The 17898-nt window shown below is 42.3% G+C and overlaps 1 protein-coding gene across 3 annotated transcripts in view; it reads right to left on the bottom strand.

The window, feature by feature from the left end:
- The window catches only part of PUDP (pseudouridine 5'-phosphatase), a 495490-nt gene that overhangs the window by 120893 nt on the left and 356699 nt on the right, over positions 1–17898 (bottom strand). For 2 of the 3 annotated variants that reach the window (XR_012493490.2, XR_012493488.2), the window contains exons 6-7: positions 8592–8664; positions 7538–7713 (exon numbers count right to left, since the gene is read on the bottom strand). The gene's annotated coding sequence lies outside the window, so the exon portion shown is untranslated. The remainder of the gene's footprint in view (positions 1–7537; positions 7714–8591; positions 8665–17898) is intronic. The other variant, XR_012493489.2, reaches the window with a different exon arrangement.

A 17898-nucleotide genomic window follows, 5' to 3' on the forward strand; every position in this document is an offset into this window, starting at 1 on the left:
ATTCAAAACCAAACGAGTTTTCTCCCATTTGAGCTTCCGTCCTCCTTCTGCTTTGACTCCCAGCACTCAGGTTGTGTCTGTGTGATTTCTAAAGTGAGACAATGGACTCCTAAATCGTCCTCTCACTTTCAAGCTTGCCGCATACAGCCCATCTTACCTTCCGTAACCACACATGCTTCATCGAATCACCTGTGTGCTGACGGCTCTTCCTCAGTTTCTCATTCTTTATCTCCAGGGACCTCCCCAATCCAGCTCCAATTATATTTCCAGTGTTCTGACTGCACGGGCACCACACCCATCAGATCCTTGTTATGTAGCTTGTCCTTTAAATTGATCTTTCCGAAAGGAGAGTTTGCATGCCGTTATATCTGAAAGACCCATGACCAGTGATGGGAGGCTGGTATTACCTGCATCCCCTTTGGTTTGCACTTAGAGTATGAACGCAGTCCGCACCTGTGCAGGTGACAGGTGTAGACACAGAGCCATCCCAGAGCTGAGGGCGTGGCAACGTTCACATCAGTTGGGTGTCATTGCGATGAGAGAGCAAGGCACGTGTCGGCACAAGCATAACGTCACACTCAAGGCGATTGAACTGCTCTGAGATTCCTCGTGTTACAAAGGGAGGTCAAGTATCAAAATACCGCACCTGCCTGACATTTCTCTGCTTGGTGTTGTGCTGACATGGGAAACCTCTTTCATTCAATGTCACCAGGGATCTCATGGAGATGGGGTGCTCCGTTTCTGTGCCGCCTAACCCATTGATACCACGCAGGAAACTTGACATGACAATCCTTTATTAGCTGGCAGTACCTGTGGATGAGATGTCCCGGCACAGTGCAGCTCAGCTGGGTCTCCTCATTGAGTGTCACAAGAATGAAATCAAAGTGGAGATAGGGCTGTGTGTTCTTCTGGGAGCTCACAAAGAGTGTCCGGATCCTGACCCATTCAGGCAGTTGGAAGGAAATGGTTGTAGGACTGGGGATCCCATTTCCCTGCAGGGCTCTCGGCTTTAGGGGTGTTCCCATTCCCTGGTCTGTGGTCCCCTTTGATGCCAGCCATGGTAGGGCCAGTCCATCTCATGCTCTTCATCTCTGTCTCATCCTTCCTCTACCTCCGTCTCCCACACATCTCGCCGAGTGCCTCTTCTACTTTTTAAGGGCTCACGTGATTACCTTGGGATCACCTGCATAATGCAAGCTATCCCACCTTCAGGTCAGCTGATTAAAGCTTACCGCCATCTGTAAGGTCCCATCACGACAATACTAAGATGAGTGTCTCAGTGAATAAACAAGGGACGCGACTCTTGGGGACAGTAATATGAAGCCATGTCCAGGGACACGCTAAAGCCAAAAGGAAGCCATCAATGGAATGCTAGCGGAGGCCACAACCCAGCTGGAGTATGTCACTGAGGACAATTAAGCCACGTCAGATGGAGAAGAAGAAATTCAGATTCATAGCCTCTCTTAAGAGCCAGAAAGTGGGTTGAGACAGTGGTTGCACCTACACCGCCCACTGTTCAGCTCTTATAGAGCGGCTGTGTTTCTCCAAAAATAAGACCTAGCCAGACAATCAGCTTTAATGTGTCTTTTGGAGCAAAAATTAATAAAAGATCCAGTCTTATTTTAGTATAAGACTGGGTATAATATAATATAATATAATATAATATAATATAATATAATATGTATACTATAATAAATATAATAAATACAATATAATAAATACAATATAATAAATATAATATAATATAATATAATATAATATAATATAATATAATATAATATAATATAATATAATACCGGGTCTTATATTAATTTTTGCTCCAAAAGATGCGTTAGAGTTGATTGTCCGGCTAGGTCTTATTTTTGGGGAAACACAGTATGAGACCTCAAGCCATGCTATATGTTTTTAGACCATGCATTATTATTTGCTGTTCTCTCAACCTGGGTTGTTTTTTTTCTCCTGGGATGTTCCTGGGAATCTCTAATGAAATCTTCAAGAGCAGAGTCCCCTTCCCAAGGCACCTTTGCTGGTTCTCTGCAGGCGGCATTTGCCCCACGCTCTGCAATGTCACCAGGTTGGGGGCCACCCACGTAGTACACATTACCCCTTTTGTATGCCTATCTCCCCAACCAGACTGTAGCTCTTTTGTCTTTATTTCCATATAGATTTTCAGTGGTTCCCAAGATACGGGAGGGAGTCACTAAATCAATATTTGTAGAATGAAGTGTTATTATAAATTAGCTAACAGGTGGGTGACAAACCATGTTGTTTGATGTTGGTTGTAATGGGTGCATAATTATTATGTTATATCTTTAGTGGTTGCATAATGAACCAAAAGGGTCACACGTTGTTTTATGGATAAACAACGTTGATAACGACAGCAGAAAGATACAATTACATTTAAATATTTACGGTGTGGTAATGCGCTAAGCCTAAACAGGCAGGAGAGAATTGCCGAGGAAGCCACACGAAGACCCCAGGGGGAAATAAAATCAACACTCCCTCAGTAGAGTTGCAGATAATTTGCTGTAACTAATACAATGACTTACAGTGACAATGCCAAGAATAAAGGCTATTGCCTCTGAAGCCTTAGACCTTTGAGAATTGAACAGATTTACAACACACTGGACCATGAAGGCTGTGTGGGTAAATCAAGTGTGGGGAAGTCTCTGAGGAGTCACCTTAGGTCCTTCTCAGTGAGGTCCTTGGCACACGTAGTATTTTATACAGAAGAGGTGCTTATTGCACAAAATCATTGTAAGTACCTTTGCATCTTCTCTGTAGGCTGGCTTCTGGTCACCTTTCTATCTGCTCAGAGGACAAGGAGGAGAGTCTCATTTCCCTCAAGAGTTTGCCCACGAATGAGTTAATTTCAGGGCTCCATAAACTGTGCGGACCAGGTGTCATGACGATTATCGAAGTACAAGGATTATATTAGGCGTATGCTTGATTTCTATGGATGCTGTAACAGATCATCCCAAATGTCAGGGCTTAAAAGCAAATCCCATTTCTTATCTTATGGTTCTGTAGATGAGAACTCCAGGCAGTTTAACTGGGTCCTTGGCTAACAGTCAGGCTGAAACCAAGGTGCTAGCTGGCTTGGCCTCTTATGTGCAAGTTCAGGGGGAAACAACAGTATTTTTACTTGTAAATAACATAAGCTTCACCTTATTATTCAAGTGAATACCATCTGGGGGAGAGATCCATGAGCCCAACACAGCAGCATCAGTTACATGGAGAACGGCTTAAGCTAAAATTGGGATTAACTATAATTACACAAAACTTACAACTCAATTCCTAGACGTACTAGCCACCTTTCCGGTCTCCCATCACCACATGGGGCTAGTGGCTTTGCTACTGGGCAGGAGAATGTTTCCATCACCACAGGAAGTCCCGTTGGGCAGCATGAGTCTAGACAGAAACATTACGGCTTTTTTCATGATGTGATTCCCTCAAGATTAGGTAACCCGATTAAGTAGGTATTACAAGCTTGATATTGACTTCTTATTAAGTTAATATTTACGATGATTAATTTCTACAAAAGAATAATTATCTATTAAACACAGGACTAAAGAAATAAAATCTACCATGTATACTAAGGAAGTCAACCAACAAGGAAATGTAATTGCCAGAGGAAATATCTGTCTGCCCCACGCATTTGGTTCGACGTACTGACAGATTTCCAGAAATGTAATGCCGACTTTTATTGTTGATGCTGGATTACACCCAGTGGACACCCATACTCGTGGTTTCCAAGGGTTTTCAGACTTGATCTTCCTTTAAAAACAAAGTTCAAGTAAGAATGGGTGAGGGGGACGGGAAGGGGGGCTGTAAAAATTACCTTCTGATAAAGACACAACCACTGCTTTTGATTAAGAGAAAAAAACTTCCATTCAGAGTTCATTAGCACATCCTTGGGGTTTTATGCATTTTACTAGGCAGCCAAGAGCTGTGAACCGCCATAAAAGTCCTTCATTTCATTTATTTATGGACACCACTAAATGCTTAAATACATTTTGTTTCAATTCGCATACTCAACAGAGGTTTTAGACCAATTTTTAAAGTTGGACAGCTCTCTGAAGCAAATGACATCTTTGTATAAGTCCTGCTGCTAATTTATGGACCTAGAAATTAGAATTACTTGTACAGAAAGAGAAGCTAAAGCTCTGGAGGGGAGACTGGTTGTATTGATCTGTGTAGTGCTGGCACCGCATGGCCCGGTAAATACAGGTACTGGAGGTCTGGTTAAATGGGCTGTTGGTATTTATAAAGTACCGTCCAAATGTACGGGCATATTTCAAGCCCTATGTGTACAGAACTGGTGTATAAGGGTCTTCTGCTCCGTTTGAATGGGAGACCTGGTTCATTCGTGTTCTGCTGTGTCCATTTATTAGACAATGATAGCATCAAAGCACCTCACCACCTCCAAATTCTGTGAAGCCCTGAAATGTATCCAACCAACACCAAGGGTTCCCTGACTCTACAGATTGAAGCCCAACCACGTTGACCTTCTGTGCTCAGAGGCGCACAAGACCAAAGCTTCAAAATGAGGATCCAGGACATCAAATCCTAACACAACTGCCTCTCTGTTGCTCTGGTGTGCAGCAAATCATTGAACTATTCTGGTCAAACTACAAATACAAACACCTGTCAATCAGGTAGACGGAAACGCTAAAGACAATGTGTATAAAGCACCTACGCCTCATGCTCAGGACATTCAATAATCAATAGGAGAGATCGGCGGTCGTTATGCTCAGAACATATGTGATCAACAGTAGGGGTTGGTGGTCATTGTGCTCACAACACACAGGGATCCACAGCTGAGGTGGGTACACATTCCCTGGAGAGCACCAGACTGTAAATATTTTAGGTTTTGTGGGCCATCTGATTTTGGTTGTGGCTACTCACCTCTGCAGTCCTACTGAGAAAGCTGCCGTGGACCACACGTGAACAAACAGGTAAGGCTGGCTTTGCCTTCCGTGAGGTCCACATGGAGGTTCTGTGGACCTTGATTATGATTTTCAATGAAGACTAAATCCTGGACTGTTCTATCTCCACAGATATGGCACATGTGCTGCACACAGCACACGGAAAACAATTATTCCTTGAGAAGAATAATTACGATGATTTGTATGACTACCCTCCCAACGAAGATGATAATCATAATGGCTATTATGTTTCTGATACTTGCCAGATGTCTAATCTTCCCAACATTATGAGGCAGACACAAAGTATACCTCCACCTTACAGAACACAGATGAGACATCAGGAGGGTCCACCTCTTTCTGAGGAGGGAGAGGCGGCTGGCGGAAGTGCTGAGGGGTTCTGAGTCAAGACCCCAACGCTGAACCCGGTACACAACTCTGCTGCTTAGTAACACTGACTAATGCTGAAATGCACATTTTGGGGGCACACAGAGGAAGCATGAGTGTTGCCAATCTCTTACCAAACGTGTCTCTATCCAAGTCTCCCTCTAACATCTCTTATGGAGACACCAGTCCTTAGATTAAGGACCCCCCTTCTCACCACCAATCTGTACGACTTCACCATCATTACATCTGCAAAGACCCTGCTTCCAAAAAAGGACATATTCACAGGTTGCAGAAGTTAGGACTGGAACATCTGAGGGACACAACTCAACCCAGTATACCAGGTGATCGCCAGCTGAGACAACGTTCGGAGAAAATATGCATGGATAGTATAAACATGAACCCCTGCATCCAGAACCGCAAACCCCACTGTATCAACACGTGGATGGGATCCTAGCTCAGGGCTGGATGGTCTCGTTCTTGGCAGTTGACCAAGGCATGGAGGTGAGAGCTAAGATGGAGGGCTAGACGCTCCCCACCTGGGAGCACCGTGCAGGGGCAGACCCAGCTGCCTGACTAGCAGGGCACAGAAGGAAGGCCTGGAGCAGAGTAGGGTTCAGGAATATCAGCAGCAGGTGACTGAGAGCACAGCGCCTGGGAGAGGGGGGAATGCGGCCTGGGGACCTGCACCAGCTGCACGTCACAAACCCAAGGGTGCAGCCAGGGTGTGCAAACCAGCACGTGGATGTTTGCAGCAGCTTTCTTCATCACTGCCAAAAGTTGGAAGGAACCAAGACGTCCTTCAGCGGGTAAATGGATAAACTATGGTCTACCCAGACAATGAAATATTGTTCAGCAAAGAAATGAGCCAGCGATGAAAAGACAGGGAGGAACCTTAAAGGCATACTGCTAAGTGAAAGACGCCCATCTGAAAAGGCTACGTACTGTAAGATTCCAACTCCAGGACATTCCGGAAAAGGCAAAACTATGGAGACAGTAACAGGATCAAGAGTTGCCAGGGGGTTGGAGGATGGAGAGATGAAGAAACGGAGCACAGAGGATGTTGAGGGCTGTGAAACTACTCTGTGTGATACCATAACCACACGTACACGTTATCCATTTGCCTGAACCCACAGAACGTACAACACCAAGAGTGAACCCTAATGTCAACTGTGGACCTTGGCTGATAATGATGTGCCAGTGTAGGTTCGTTACATGTGACAAACGTCCCACTCTGGTGGGATGCTGTTAGCCGGGGAGGCTGCACCTGTGGGGGTGGGGGGGCAGGAGGGTGTATGGGAAATGTGTACCTTCCATTCAGTTTTGCTGTAAACCCAAAAATGGTCTACACAGGAGTCCATCAAAATTATATGAAACTCAACTATCAGTGCCTGTAAATAACGTTTAATTGTAATAGAGTCACAGTGATTGTTTACACGCTGCCTGTGGCTGCTTTCAGGCTACTGATGCTGCCCCAAGTGTCTGAGACAGAGAGCACATGGGAGCCTGCACAGGGGAGCATTTGTACCAGCTGCCCCTTGGCAGAACCAGTGGCAACCCTGCTCTAGATGATTGTGTAGCTACGAATAAGGTGACATTATGGTGACAGGCAGGAGTAGTCAACTCTGCTTCCCAGAGACACTGACAGAGGTATGAGAGCTGGGTATTGAAGGATGAGGTGGGACTGAGCTTTTTCAGGACCTGTCTCTTGTCTTCCCACGACTGCCTAGCATTTCTGGGCACTGACATACATCCTTGGGGTCATCAGAAGCTGCTGTCACAGAAAATCGATGTAGAACAACCATTTCCCACATCAATATTGGAAAGAGAACCTCACCTGCAAGTTGAATTCCGGACATAACAATTTTTTTTTGTTTGTTTCAGTGATTAAGTCCAGTTTACAACTGCCATCATTCTGCTACATACAGAATACGCATGTGAAGTCATCCTTCAAAGAAAGGGACAGGTTTTGAAGACGTTGGCTAACATCAAATTACTCATAGAAGGAGGATATTTCAGTCTTGTGATTTTTATAATGTGTCCACCTGGTTAGACTAAATGATTTTTCCCAGAACTTCCTTACCCATGTCTTTCTGGCTCACTCGCATGGTAGCCGTCTGGTCATGATGTGGGGGTTGGGAACAGATGTGAAACAGCAACCATATTCCTTTTTTCAGTCAAGACAGAGGCACCAAGAGTTGGGGTAGCTCTCACACATTGTGCCTTACCTGTGGCCTCCCCTGCTTGGCTGGGGCAGCTCTGGGACGTAAAGCTGCTTTGCGTTTCTCTGATGCTGCCTCACGTCTGTGATCAGCTCCTTGAACAAAGGACCCAGCTTGTCCTATATCAAAGTCAAAATGTCATGGCTCCCATTGTCCCTTTCGTCACCCTCTTTGGAGCTCTCCTGCAAAGACAATATGGCTGACATTTGGGGGTTGTCTCTCAGTCCACTCGTGTGCAGAAGCACGACTCTTTGTCTCTGTGATAAAGCTGCCTGTTGGGGACTTAGAAAAACTGAGCAAGTTTGTGCACAGCATGTGGTATTGGAAATGTTTACAGGAGGTCCAAAGACACACATAGGTTCGTTCCCCTCTTTTTCTGTCGTATCAGTCATAAAAAGGCATCTTACCAAGATGTCAAATGCTGCAGAATCTACTTATCTACAAAGCATGGCCAAGACTTACAACCCAATTGCAGAGAAACACTCTTAGAAAGAATATATTGAACCACAAATAACAGACTAATGGATTCTCTGTGCTGACAAATGGTGCTTTGATTCTGCAGCGGGAGTTACTTATGGGTGCCAGCTAATCAGGGCCTGAGGATCGAGCCCTCACTGCCTTTTTCTTGTGCATGCTCGGAGGGGGCCAAATTTCTTTCGGGATGATGAATGGGCTGTGCCACGGAGGATAAAACATACAGGTCTGAAATGCGCTCTGCTGTGCTAGCTGTTCTGGAGGGAAGCCGCGGTGAGTCAGCCTGAGCTTGCCCAGTACCCTTCTCTTTGGGTGCAGTCGCTTACCCGACTGTGCGTAGGGGTTGGCAAGAGCAACTGAGGGTGAGCCACTTCTTTCTAAGACTCTTTCTAAGTCTTCTTTCTAAGACGGACGGAAGAGAAATGACTTTAATCTGATATTCACACAGCACAGCCACTGGCTACTAAGAAACATGATTTAGGAATGCCAGTGAACTCGGCAGAGGTCAACGAAATGGAACGTGCTGAGATGGAGAAGTTATGGAGGTGGGGTCATTCTGGCTCACCCAAAATATGTGTATACTTACTTCCAGGATGAAGGTCGCTCCAAAGCACACACATCGGCTAGAACACAACGTCTGCAGGTGTCACTGCAATTGGCTAGGAAGGAAAAGCAAAGAACATCATTGAAGCAAATGCTTTCTATTTAAAAAAAAAATATATATATATATATACACATTCTGGCCCCTCTCCAGTCCCCCTGTCCCGTTATAAAGTCAAGGTGAAATTTAACTCCGGAATTGCCCGTCAAAACGGGGTGCCATTGGCCTTGGTACATTACAAAAGCTTGGTGTTTTATTGCCTTTCGTGAAGAGGCAAAGCAAAAAAAAAAAAAAAAATCAAAATTTGATTTTGGTTATTATTAATATTTTTAGTGACAAAGGCGTGAGGGGGGGAAATGAGTGTCTTAATCCAGCTGACTCCGGTGGATTTTGTGCCACAGGGAAATGCATGTGACTGGGGTGCCGTGATGACCACGTGACCCGTCCTCTCTCTTACCCCCACTAACTCAGAGTTTGCTCCCTGCTATGTTCCTTCAGCTCCTTGCAGGTGCATACACTCATTTATTTTTTCAGCAGGCGCAGAAACAGTTTACCCTGAGTTAGTGGGGAAAGCAATTACATTTCTAATCAAATAAAGATGAATGAACTCAGGAAATAGACGAGATAATTTCTTGTTAAGGGCCAGCATCGCTTTGAAAAGGACCATCACATGTCTCCGATTTTGTATGCCAAATGGGTCTCTGAACAAGTCTAACCCATTTAGCTATTTTCTAAAAGTGACAGGTAATGCTTCTCCAAATAATTCAATTTATTGGGGAAAAAAGAAGCTTAAATCATCTAAACAAGTGTGTCAGGCATATTCCTTGAAATCTGTTGGAATGTTCGATTTCAAAGTAGATTCTTCTTTTCTCAGAATGAGGCTTGGAGATTTAAGTTATTCATTCAGCCAATACCGTGTTTCCACGAAAATAAGACCTAGCCAGACCATCAGATCTAATGAGTCTTTAGAAGCAAAAATTAATATAAGATCCAGTCTTTTATATTATATTATATTATATTATATTATATTATATTATATTATATCATATTATACCCTGTCTTATATTAAAATAAGACCGGGTCGTACATTAATTTTTGCTCCAAAAGACGTATTAGAGCTGATGGTCTGGCTAGGTCTTATTTTGGGGGAAACACAGTAGTAGCATTGTTTGCTCGCCACGTTGAAATCAATCTTTTATCCTCTGTGTAACTTGGACTAACTTTCTCCTCTCAATATCAAATATTTTTCAACAAGCTTTTTACAGTGAAATAATCATGCATATAAATCGTCTTCCCTAAGAAGGTCCTGGGTTTTTGTCTGCTGTTCAATTTAAAATTTGCGGGCTACGTCCATTAGACATGAGTTATCCTGAGGAGGCTCCAGGCACTTAATCAGTTGCTATTCAACGGGAGTAAATTGTACGGTGCTGGTTGTGCAGATTTTTATATTGAAAAATAAATGCTATTACACCTCCTCTGTGGATTTGGTCTGTGTTAATAAGTGCTGACAGTTACTGGTCGCATTTTCAGAGATACTCGTCGCATCTTCAACAATATTCCAAGGTAAAGGTTTTCATGAATGGTGCCTTGGAAATATGTCCATCTGCATGCCCCAGACAGGGAAGGAGAAGTGAATAGACCAGCTTCTGAAGGCACACACGGATCGAAGGCAACACTTTATGTCCACGGTGAATATGCTGATGCCTTTCTCAGGAATCGACGTTTTATTTGCTGGTGAGGAAATGCCTCTTTAACTATATTTACATGGAGTTTGCATAAACATTTAAAGTGATGGCTCCAACTGAAGGAACATTTTCCTTACGGAACGAACGACAGATAAAATACTCCCCTTGACTTTCTCTGTATTGAGTTGCAAATCTGGAAACCCGTTCTTCTGAAACAGTATGATGTTCACCACCTTCGTGATTAAAATACGGATATTGGGAATATAGTTTAATGCTGGCACTTTATACTACTGAATTAAAAAGGATTTTAGATAGGCCCCCCACCCCCCAAAAACGTAAAGCTATTACCTAAAGGAGAAAATGAATTTCGTATAATGGCTGTGACTATGACCAGCCTGTACTGGAAGCTGGTGTGTGTGAGTCAGTGAGTGGTGAGTGACTGTGAAAGCCCAGAACACGAGCAGACACTACTGCAGACTTTCTCCTACTGGACACTCAGGGTACACGCAACTTATAAAACAACACAAAATTAGATGAAGCACAAGACAAAATGATGGCGGCCAACAGACGCGGCAAACATGAGATAACGGTGCAACACTCATACTGTTTCACAGCAAATGCTTTTTATAAGTCGATAGCGTACACTCTAAAACATCAATAAAAGTATGGTAAATAAACCGGTGACGTGGTTGTGTATTATCGTGATCAGGGACTATGCGATGTCCATAATGGTGTGTGCTAGGCTTTTATCCGACCGGCAGCACGGTACATTGGTTTACACCATCGTCATCACAGGCACGTGAGGGATGCTTTGTGCTATGACATCACGAGGCCATAGGGATTTTTCAGCTCCATGATAATCTGATGGGCCATCATTGTATGTGGTGCATTGATGACTGAAGCCTCATTACACAGCACATGACTGTACAAGGAGTTGAGGGTAACAGACCTAACAGAGTCAGCAGAAATGGCCTTTCCTTCAAATTACTCAAGAGTTACCCAGATATGATCGTATACTATGATATACTCGTCATGACAAAAATCAATCAGTCAGTGCTCATGTATGAAATTATGACACTGATGGCGGGTGTTTTAGCTGGTATTTCTTCTAACACATATTTCCACGGAGACTGTATGTACATCAACATTTGGAAGAAAGTGACTAGAATCGCAACAGCAATTTAGTTCCTAAATTACTAATTTTACTACATTTGTGGCATTCCTAAAGATATCACCCACTCAGCACGAATGGCTTATTTTATTAAACCATTCCCTACGTGGGAACAGCGGAATAGTGAATCTGATGAATCATTTTTCAACCCAAATCACATAACAAAGGCCTGAGTGGCTTAAATGTCCACACACAACAAAGCAGTCTGTGCCAAGAAGCTGAGAATCACTTCAGTATCTGCAGGGGACATTCCGTGGAAATTTTACAAATCACACACACACACACACAAATACACACACACACAATCTAGAAACTGAGTTGTTAGGAGCGATCACAACTATTTCTATTGAGGGGGCAGGATGGTCTGAAATTAACCAGACATTATTAAAATTTATTCTCATACAAGCGTGAGAGACTGAGCTGCAATAATGTGTTTGTTTACTCACTCAACGATTGTTAAGGGTCAGTGTCGTGCCAGGCAGAGTACCAGGCTTGTGGGAAAAGAAAAGGTTCCTGGTTCCAATGATCTTGAAATCTAATAAGACAAATCAATGAAGGATGATGGTGTGTCACGATGGCACGAGGAAGAAGAGTTGGCAACGCGTTGGCTGGTTTGAGAACTTCAGTTGCTTGAATGGACGTTTGTTATGTTACATCCTCTGAGAAGCAGATGCTAAGACGAGAGTAAACATGCAAGGATTTTATCCGGTGAAACGTCTTTGTGCAAGAAAGTGGAGATGAACCTACTGGCCGATGCGGCCCATTTTATGTCATTGGACTTTACAGTTTTTGGCAGTTTGTGACTGTCTGTTTCACTTAGCGTAATGTCTTAAGCTTCATTCACGATGTACATTTTTCCTTTTTGGTGCCAAATAATATTCCATTTTATACACATACTATACTTTATGTATCCATTCATCAGCTGATGGTCTTTCACTCCATTTTCAGAGTGTACCTCAATATACAATCTCATCTTTGTTACAAAAAAAAGATGTTGTATCCCAGTTCTCTCTCAATCCCTGTGGCTCCCCTCTCTCTGGCACAATTTCAGGGTTTGCCATCCAAGACCATAACATGTGGTTGTGTAGATGAACCTTTACCTCTTTTTTATAGCCACGGGCCCAGATCCAACCCAGCCATTCTCATCCGACTTCGTAAGAGCCTGGTCTACGTCTAGTCTTAACATCTAGCTGCTCCATTCCATTAAACCGAAGGAGACCACCAGATTTCTTTCAATGCACATGGAACACACTGTCTTGGCCAGAGTCTCTCATAGACACCTTTCTCTTGTATGTCAATGTTTCCCCTCTGCTTCTCCTTTATCTACTTTCAAATCCCTTCGAAGCCCAGCTCCAAACTTTCACTTCTGTGTGACCAATTAAGACCCCACGAAAACAACAGTAAATGTCCAGATAACAAGACCAAATTCAAAGCAACATATACCCATCACCTGCCTCAAGGCAGTGGAGCGTAAATGAAAGCAAGCTGATTGTGGAAAGGATCTGACACTTGCAACAAGCAAATCAGAGTTGACACCTCCATTCTTGCATATTTTAGCCTAAGTGCATGTCGCAATGAACACTCCAGCTAACATTCTAATAGGAAGCCCATGTCGTCCTGATCAGAAGAAACAGAAGAATAGCGATGGAGGTGGGGCGGGGGGGGGGGGGGGGAGGGCTGAGCTCAAGTTCCACTTCCACTGTTTGAAGCTTTCCTTCAACATTCTGCTTCCTTCCCTAAAATTCTGTCATTTGCCTTTACGCTCCATCCTGGGACACCATCACACTCTGGGACAAAGAATTTGCTAATCTGTTGTTATGCATCTCTCTAAGGGGGGCCTCTTGAAGAGGTAAACCAATCTAAAGAGGAAAAGACAGTGTTGGGTTTTGCTGGGTTTTTCTAGTACATAGCACCCCGTATTCACTAGATTCTTGGTAAGTGTGCACTGATGTTAATAAGGGGCTTTAGCCTATGCTAGAACTAGACAATTATTACTATTATCAATTCGTAATTTAGGTAGAGATACATTGTTGATATAAAAATACCATCAACATTTCCATAAAACGTTCTGCTTTGGACTTAATTTAAAACATTTAGATAGATAGACAGATAGATAGATAGATAGATAGATAGATAGATAGATAGATAGATAGATAGACACCCTCAATGTATATAGATAGATAGATTAGATAGATTGGAAATCTATCTAATCTATCCATCTTATCTATCTTTATCTATCTAGATAGATAGATAGACACCCTCAATGTATATAGATAGATAGATTAGATAGATTGGAAATCTATCTAATCTATCCATCTTATCTATCTTTATCTATCTATCTATCTATCTATCTAGCTAGCTAGCTAGCTATCTGTCATCTATCTACTTATCTATATACATACAGGGTGCCAAAAACATGTATACACATTTTTAAGAAAGGAACAACTGTATTAAAATCGTAATACAATGACGCTAGCATTCATTTGATTAACGCCATCTTTTGAGCGACTGTCCTATTATACACTGCTACCATAATTCAATTCAACTTTGCAAAGTAATACATACATAACATCTCTTAAAATGTGCATACATTTTTTGGCATTCTCGGCATATATATATGTAATATTAATACACATTTAAATTAATAATCCCAGTATTAGAAACCAAAAGTAACATTTGTTGGAGGAGAGAGCACCACAAACCCAGTTTTCTCTGAAATGTGTGGCTCCCGAAACTCTGGGAAGACTGGAGATAGCACAGATGGGGACTTCTCTTTGAGTTACGATTACATCTCACCATCTCACTAAAATCCAGACACTTTCAAGTTTCCCATAATCTGGGAACCAAGTTGTGTTTTTTCCGTGAGAAGCTTATCCTGATCATTGCCAACTGAGTGGTTGTCTGTGTTCATACAAAGCTAAGTGACCCCACAGGAAGAGGGGTTACAAGCATGTTGTCCCAAGCAGAACTATGCATCATGATTTATTCTTTGCAACCACCAAAGACAGGGTCATATTTGCAAAGGCCGACTGCCTGTAAGGAGTTCTAAGTTCAGTTTCATGCTTTTATTTTCCCTGTGAAAGGCACACACTGATGTGTTCTGTATCCATTCCCCACAGCCCTGTACAAGAACGGTTTTCCTACGGCTTTACAGTTTTTTCTCGTTTGTTTCTCAGCCATCTTATACAACACTTGCAACACTATTTATGCCTCTGAGTTCAACCATAAACGGTATTTTGCTGCTTCACATTATGTTACTTTCCACTGTGGGTTAGACCTTGAGCCTGGAACATTTTGAAAAACATGTGGTCTTGTTTTGCAAATTTATATGTCAAGATTTTTTCCCCCAAATGATTATCACAGTTGAACCATCAACCCACTCACCAATTGCAATATTCCTTTGTCAAATTTCAAATAATGATTTCCTTTAAACATTACTAAAGCTATTAATGGAAGGCTGTTGCTGTTGCGGATTGGATCATAGGGAAATATTAGTAAGTCCATAATTTATTAAAAAAAAAAAGAAAGAAAGAAACCCATTGCCCACAATTAAAATCACCAACCAAAGAAGTGGCTTCCAATAAAAACCTGAAAGCATAAATGGTACCGGCTTTCCTTTGTATCCCCCCACAGCCATCACATTATTGTGATGAGTCCTGGAAGTGAACAAGTACCTGTCCTATACAGCTGGTATTTTTGTTTGTTTGCTTGCTTTTGTTTGTTTTTTCAATGATGGATGCATCTCCAAGCTAACTGACTTTTGAACATGAATAGTGGCTGATTGAAGTGGTGAAAGAGGTCCTGTCTGTGTTCTGTGTACAACGAAATGAGGACCTCGGTCTCCACGTCTGCTCTACACTGAATGTTTCTGTCCTCCCCAAATCCCTAGGTGGAAACCTAATCCCTAATGTGACTTTATTTAAAAGTCAAGCCTTTGGGACGTGATTGGACATGAGGGTGGAGCCCTCATAAATGAGATTAGTGCCCTTATAAAAGAGACCCTAGCAAGAGCCCTCACCCCTTCCACCAGTTGAGGACACAGGAAAAAGACGTCCAGGTAGGAAGCAGGAAGACGGCTCTCACCAGCCATCGATCTGTTGGGGAGTTGGTCTTGGACGTCAACCTTCAGAACAGTGAGGAATACATGTTTTTCTATGGTATTTCATTCTAGCAGCTCAAACGAAGACAAAATGTGATGACATTTCTGTGGTTCCTCCACACCTGGTTATAACCAGGCTCCACGTCCTGCCTGTAAATGTTCAAGGTCCTTCCTCTCGATATAAGACCACTTTGCTCCCCTGGCCTAAATATTTCCCTATCACTGCAATTTGATACGATTGTTGGAGACTCAGCTGGACTACATTGCGTTCACACACACACACACACACACACACACACACACACACGCATTGTATAGAGCAAATGATAAAAGTTGCCCCCGTAGTTCAATCTCCTCTGTGCCAGATCTTCCATGAACATTTCCAGACTTAGCACCTCCACCCACAACAATGTGTCCCAGCTGCTCTTCCAGGCTCCCTGGTTCTTCCTCTACCTGGAGGAGGAACATCTTTGAAGCAGGTTGTACTTCATGGAACAATGCTGTTCACTGGCCAACTCTTGTCATGCACCCACGATGACAATTAGACCTTTCGTTAGTGATGACGGACACACCAGCCATGACCCTAAGTGTCTTCCATGTATCACCTTCTCTGCTCATACCATCCACGTCGTGGACGTTCCTATCTATTCCCTCTCATTTGACTGTTGGTTGAGTACATTGAGTTTCCGGGAGGATAACTGGCTTTCCCATAATGACTTATCTAATATTAGACAGCTGTGCACTGCAACGCCCGTCTAGCCACCGGCCCACACATTGTGTCCCTGATGACATGAATCTCCGATATTTTGATTAACACACGAAGCTATTCACTGACAAGGGTATTTAGATTATTTTTGAAACAACAACACACTGAACACATGGGCAGTCATTGCAGCTTTGGGCCAGCCAGCCTGTGCCCATATCTTGGGTGTGTACTTTCCTGAAATATTATAGATCAACTCACCAAAGCTTCAGATATTGTGTAGTTTCCAGAAAATGAGTTTTTCCCTGTCTTCATTAATCCAAATAAAGCATCCTTTTGAACTTTACCAGTTCTTCCTTAATTGACCATCTTTAGTTAATAACTTCATTGCTTTCAAAGAGTGGATAGTTCAATAGCAGTCACAATAGTCTCTGAACAGCATTATGAAGCAATAATGTTGGTTTCATCTTTCTTATAAAAATAGCTACGTGTCCATGGCAACTGTACACTGCCTTTTAGACTAGATTTTGCATGTTGATATATGTGGAAGAGAAAATCAGATTCTGTTTATTTTTTCATTTCACTTTGAATTCATTTTTTAACTCGTTGCCACTTAATATAGGATCCCCGTGAGACGACCTCACTTTCTCTCTCATTGGCATATATATTAATATGACTATGACTAATAAAAATGTTTAATACCCTGCAATATTTTTACATTTTCTAGCTACGGTATTGTGATTAAAATTTTTATTATACTAGGTAAACGTGAACTACCAATTGGACACTTGATATTCTGTAGAAATTTACACTGTCTTTGTATGTTTAACTTTTTCTTATAACTCACATATGTTAAAATATTAGACATAGCGAACACTTTTTTTTCCCATTAGTTTCAGGTGTACAAAACAATGTAATAGTTAGACATTTATACCCCTCAATAATCATTAGAGAAATGCAAATAAAAACCACGATGAGATACCACCTCACTCTGGTCAGAATGGCTATCATCAATAAATCAACAAACAAGTGTTGGTGAGGCTGTGGAGAAACGGGAAGCCTTGTGCACTGTTGGTGGGATTGCAGATTGGTGCAGCCACTATGGAAATCAGTATGGAGGTATCTCAAAAAACTGGAAATGGAACTACTTATGACCCAGCACTTCCGCTCCTGGGTATCTATCCAGATAAATCAAAAACACTAATTCGAAAAAATATATGCACTCCTTTGTTTGTTACAATGCTATTCACAATACCCAAGACCGAAACAACCGAACTACCAATCAGTGGATGACTGGATTAAGAAACTGTGGTACATTTATACAATGGAGTATTACGCAGCCATAAAGAAGAAAGAAATCTTACCATTTGCAACAACATGGATGGACCTAGAGAACATTATGTTAAGTGAAATAAGTCAGACAGAGAAAGACAAATACCATATGATCTCACTTATATGTGGAATCTAAAGAACAGAATAAATGAGTAAACTAAACAGAAATAATCTCAGAAACAACGCTAACACTTTTTATTAGCCCCATTTAAGTTTATCCAGAGAAGAACACACTTGCCTAGAAATGCAGTCTCTTTGAAGACTGGAAAACAGAGCAAGATTGAAACAATGCTGAATGGCAT

The sequence above is a fragment of the Rhinolophus sinicus genome, chromosome 18 (assembly GCF_057876585.1).
Source record: "Rhinolophus sinicus isolate RSI-liver-muscle chromosome 18, RSI-T2T, whole genome shotgun sequence".
In the NCBI taxonomy this organism is placed as follows: domain Eukaryota; kingdom Metazoa; phylum Chordata; class Mammalia; order Chiroptera; family Rhinolophidae; genus Rhinolophus; species Rhinolophus sinicus.